Here is a 6,087-nt window from a genome sequence, read left to right as displayed (position 1 = left end):
CAGCTTCACTGTGCATGGATCACAGTGCACCATGGGGTGATTTCTTCCCCCTACCTATAGGTGGCCACTCCGAGGGAGACTCATAAGTCATCAGCTAGGAACTGGGCCTTCTCGGTAGTGGCCACCTGGCTTTCGAATGCTCTTCCTGTGGAGGTGTGTCAGCCCCTCTCCCCACATCATAGATAGATAGATAGATAGATAGATAGATAGATAGATAGATAGATAGATAGATAGATAGATAGATAGATAGATAGATAGATAGATAGATAGATAGATAGATAGATAGATAGATAGATAGATAGATAGATAGATAGATAGATAGATAGATAGATAGATAGATAGGCAGGCAGGCAGGCAGGCAGGCAGGCAGGCAGGCAGGCAGGCAGGCAGGCAGGCAGGCAGGCAGGCAGGCAGGTAGTGTTCTTGAACTTGAAGGTGTTTACTCCAAAGTTGTTTACCCTCTCTCTCTCTCTCCAATGATGGTGGCTAAATCAGTTTATTAAACGTGGTGGCGCTGTGGGCTAAACCGCAGAAGCCTGTGTTGCAGGGTCAGAAGACCAGCAGTTGTAAGATCGAATCCACACGATGGAGTGAGCTCCCGTCGCTTTGTCACAGCACCCGCCAACCTAGTGGTTCGAAAGCATGCAAATGCAAGTGGATAAATAGGTACCACCACGGTGGGAAGGTAACAGTGTTCTGTGTCTAAGTCCCACTGGCCATGTGACCACGGAAGATTGTCTTCGGACAAAACGCTGGCTCTACGGCTTGAAAACGGGATGAGCACCGCCCCCTAGAGTCGAACACGACTGGACAAAAATTGTCAAGGGGAACCTTTACCTTTACCTTTATATACCACTCACTGGCTGGATAGCTAAGTGAGTTAGGTATGCCAGAGGTTGGCAGTTCAATTTCCCACTATGAGTAGAGCCAGCCTGGGTGGCCTTGGGCAAGCTGCACAGTCTCAGGGCTCCTCAGAAGAAGGGAATGGTCAACCACTTCTGAGAATCTTTTACCTCGAAACCGTGAGAAAGGTCACCATAACTTAGAATTGACTTGATGGCACATCGTTATTATTATGTCATCCACTTATAGGAAGAGAGGGGAATCTGGAGTCAGAGAAACACTTAGAAAAAATGTGCAATTAATTCGCGGTGCCCAAATCCAGCCTAAGATGGGCCAGGGTCCAATAAGAATGGTGGAGATACAAAGGGGTGATATAATGATGATTGAAAAATCATATGGGGAACCCTCAGGACTAATATTACTGCTTGTTTGTTTTCATGTTCTGCTCCTATGCACATAGATTTGATGACTAATTTTCTCTTATTGTTTTGAATAAATTTGCCAAGTATTTTACCAGCCCCTGCTACTGCACCTTTAATAGCACTGCTCTTTGCAAACAGCAGTGAGTTATCATGCTTCAAGATCCTTCTGCGGCTAATATTTGCAGCTTAAGTGGCTGCTAAAGACATGCTGTCTGGCCGGCCTGGCCTTCCACCTTTCGTTCAGCTGGCAAGCCTTATATTCATATCATTGATCTTCACAGATTAGTAAACTCGTGTTGAATATTTCAGCTGCTTCCTGCAGGACCGGCCCAACTATTGGACAGAGTGAGTGAACTTCCTCAGGCAGCAATTTGGGGTCATTGTGAGAGGACAACAAATGGTATTTCATTTGTTATTATATTTTTCTCCCCTCTGCAACAGGGAAATATGTGTGTGGGATTTTCCACTCCAAGAGCAGAAATAACTTAATCGGCTTTGGGAATTGTGCACCTTGAGTGGGTGGGCCTCGCATTTCAGTTCTTCCTCAAGCACTCAAATATGGCCCTGGTACAGAGTGGCCACGTGAAAAGAAGAACGGGGCTCCTGCGCCTTTAATAGTGGAGCGAAAGAAGGAATTTCATGCAAACAATGTGTTGGATGCGTGTGCACTATGCGCCATCAAGTCAGAACCGACCTAATCGTAAGCTTAACAGTGCTTTCAAAGTAAGTGAGATATTTACAACTGGATAGCTCAGTGGTTTAGGTATCTGGTTGCTGAGCCAGATGTTGGCCATTCAATCCTCCTGTAAGTAGAATGAACCTATGTAGCCTTCAACACCCCTGGAATCTACACCCCTGGAAGAAGAGAATGGTAAACCATTTTTGAGTATTCTCCGCCTGGAAGACCTTGAAAAGGAGCGCTATAAGTCAGAATTGACTTGATGATGCATGACGATGATGATGATTGTCCCAGTGCCACCCTCAGGGCCAGTTGCTGTGGCAGAGCAGGGATCCGAACCCAGATCTCCTTAATTTTAGGACATCCATCTATCCATGACACCACATTGAGTGGGCAAAGAAAGGATGATGGCTGGAATTCCTTCTTCTGCCCAACTGCAGGGTCTTTTCCTTGTGTGGCCACCTTCCCATAGTGTTCCTCTGCTTTTAAAAATCCAGGAGGAGGGCCAGAGCATGACATGTTACAGTCGTGCCTCACTTAATGATTACCCCACACTACGACAAATGTGCTTCACGATGATGTTACTGCAATCACAATTGCGATCGCAAAACAATGTTTTAAAGGGGTTTTTTTTTTTTTTGCTTTGCGAATATCGATTCCCTGCTTCGGGAACTGATTCTTCGCATTACGAGGATCAAAACAGCTGGTCGTCAGGTTTTCAAAATGGCCACCGGGTGCTCAAAATGGCTCCCCGCTGGGCTTAGGGACGGATTCCTCGCTATACAGGCACCGAAAATGGCCGCTGTATGGAGGATCTTCACTGGATGGTGAGTTTTTAGCCCATTGGAACGCATTGAACGGTTTTCAATGCGTTTCAATCGGTTTTTATTCTCGCTTTACGGCATTTTCGCTCTACAGCAATTTCGCTGGAACGAATTAACGTCGTTAAGCAAGGCACCACTGTATTTGCTATCTGTTAGTCCCCACCCCACCCTTTGAATGGCAGCCTGAGGGACAAACATCTCTTTTGTGCCGACTGCACCTGTTGAATGGCCCCCTTCTGCTTAAGCTGTTGAACATCTAACAGATGTTAACAGTCACACAGAAGCTGTGTGGGAAAAAAAAAAGAAATGGCAACTCTGTCACAGCACAACAACATTAAATCAGCTGTGGGGAGGAGGGAGTGTTGCCACCATCTGGGCGCCAGCCGCCTCTGGCTCAAATCCCTCTTCATCCCGCAAGCTCCTTGGTTGACCTTGACCGGCCAGTATCTCTTCAGCTTAAGTACCTCAGGGGGGCCGGGTCTCGGGGAGGATAAACGAGACAAGAATTACAAGGCCCTTGGGGACATGAAAAGTGCCTGAGAAATGATTAAGAATCAGAATCGGAATAATAAAGCAATTACGCTGGGCCATAAAGTCCAGCTGTTCTGAGAACTCCTAGTGGGTGAAAAGGGAGATGTGTGGGAGGGGGGCTGGCAGAATCAATTTCAAGTTTAAGGGAGGACTGAGATAAAATTCAGCAGGATCTCCAGCCCCATCCATAGATCACACACAGGGATGGGGGTGTGTGAAAGGGGACATTGGCTTTCCCCCCTATTTTTCATCGCAATTCAGGGAAAAATTATTTTGCTCCCTGAGAGGCTATGGGTATGTATCTATTGGTGTATGTGGTGTATATGCATGCACTGCTGTGGGTAAGTACATATGTGTTCATGTGTACATCTGTGTATTTGTGTATCTGTATACACTGCATGCATGTGTGTGTATTTGCGCATAGCTTTTGGGAATGTAACTGTTTTGGACTACAAGTATCAGAATCCACCATGGCCAAGCTCTTACATGGCTGTGTATCTCTGTGAGTGTGTGTCTATTTCTCTTTCTATGTATAATAGTATAGTATATATATGTGAATATATGCACATACAGTGGACCATGTATGTGCATGCATGTATCTTTGTGTACATGATGTATGTCTCTCTGTGTGTGTATAGTTTGGGAATAACTTTTTTTGGACTACATGTCCCAGGATCCCCCAACCACCGTGGCCAAGCTCTTAAACGACTCTGCAACTCTGTGTACATGTGTTTGTATCATAATATAGTATATATGTTTATGTGTGTGAAAAATATGTGTTTGTATATGTACGTGTACCAATACTCATACGCCACACACCATGCCCATTTGAGCAACTTGGAAGAACAGTGGATTAAAGAGTGTACTAGTGATTAGGGCTGAGTGAAGGGAGGGAGGAATTAAACTGAGGGAAAGCAATGGTGTGGTTTTCTGTTGCTCTGGATACACATTGATTTTACATGCATGTGGCACGTGTCCCGCCCCCCTCCCTGAGAGATTTTACTCCCAGAGAGTCAATATTTCTTCTAAAGGCTGGAAAGGAACCAAGCTTTATCCGTGGACATGTACCAACTAGGATTAAGGCTTTGGGGCATATCCAGATTTATCAGAGAAGCATGCCAGTTGAAAGTATTGGCCTGGGACTTGTGAAATTCACATCCCCATCTCCAGAAGAAACTCGTGGGGCAATCTTTTGACATCTCGCCTTCTCGCTTCCTGACCTACCTCGCTGAGTTGTTGCGAAGACAAAAGACGAGGGCCACGCGTACTGTCTTGAATTCGTTGCAGGTGAATATATGTAAATATAACTAAGAAATAAATGAACCTTTTTTTAAAAAATGGCTGTAAAAATAAGGGTCTGTAGAAGGAATAATTCTGGGAAATGGGCCAAGAAGGGAATGGGGATGTATTTCACAAGGGAAGGGTGGGAAAACGTTTGCTTTCCAAATGGATTTCACTTCACTCAGTCATCCACTATGGCTTTGGGGGGAGGGGATCATGGGAGTTTTAGTCCAAGATACATGGAGGGACACATATCCCTGACTTGGAAGTTCTTGAAGCAGTTGGAATGCTGCTACCTCAAACCAATGTGATGCAAGCTAAGACCCAAGGAATTAGTGCTAACAGCAAATCTCGACTCTGCCAAGAAAAAGATGAAACTGTGTCACATCTCATCCGTGAACATCCAAAGATTGCACAAACAGATTACAAAGTTAGACATCATAGAGGGGCAAAAGTAGTGCACTGGTCACTTTGCAAAAAATATAACTTGCCAGCCTCCAGAAACACATGGGAACATCAGGTAGAGAAGGGGTCAGAAAATGAGGAAGTCAAGATCTTGTGGGATTTCTGGAATCAAAATGATACATATCTTCAACATAATTATACCACACATAATAGTATCAGAATGAAGATAGGTCTGGATCGTTGACATTGCAATTCCAGGGGATGCCAGAGTTGAAAATAAAGAATTAGAAAAACTAACAAAATAGAGAGACCTGGCAATCGAAATATCTGACTTGTGGATAAAACACACCTGCGGTCATTGGGGCTTTGGGCACAATGTCAAGAAATTTCACACAGTATTATAAGCGGTTGCAGATCTTAGAAATCACACCATCATGCCTCCAAAAACAGCAATATTAGGAACACCACAATACAGTGCCGATATTTAACAGATACTTAGGGTTTTGGTTAAAACTTCCCTTTCAAGTCTATTAGGTAACTCCAGATGGTCCAACTAGAGTCTTGTCCTGGCTTGTTGCTGGAGAGGTTGTATGTGCCAAAGGAGGAGAGGAGTATTTGTCAACTAAGTGGAACCTAAATACAATAAGTCTGAGGGTGAAAGCCATCTTAACTGTAAGTCTCAGCAAACAATTGAATGAAGTGACTTCCTTGATGCTTTCTTTCTCTTTCATTTCCAGAAAGCGTGCTTTTCAAAGACTTCACAGAATAGAGAACTTGGGTTATTTTAGAGGGCACTGCCCTGTTAGCCTGTTTCAACGCCCGCAAAATACTTATGGCTGAAAGCCTATTGTTGTTCATATTCTGTTTTGCATTATTTGCTGTTGCTAATTGATGGGGTGCCAAACTACGTCCAAGTTGCACAACAGGGTGCATAATCAGGCGCACAACCGAGACGTACCCCGGTGCCCCATCAGCCAGCTGCAGAGTAGATTTGTTAAGACGGGTGATATAAAAGCCAAATAAACTAAATAATTAGTCGCATCAGGGCACGTAAACCTTTTAGCAGACCTCCATCAGACTCTGACCTATGGCAGCCTAAAGC

Source organism: Pogona vitticeps, chromosome 9 (assembly GCF_051106095.1).
Source record: "Pogona vitticeps strain Pit_001003342236 chromosome 9, PviZW2.1, whole genome shotgun sequence".
Taxonomy (NCBI): Eukaryota; Metazoa; Chordata; class Lepidosauria; order Squamata; family Agamidae; genus Pogona; species Pogona vitticeps.
Note: the sequence above shows the minus strand (reverse complement) of the source record.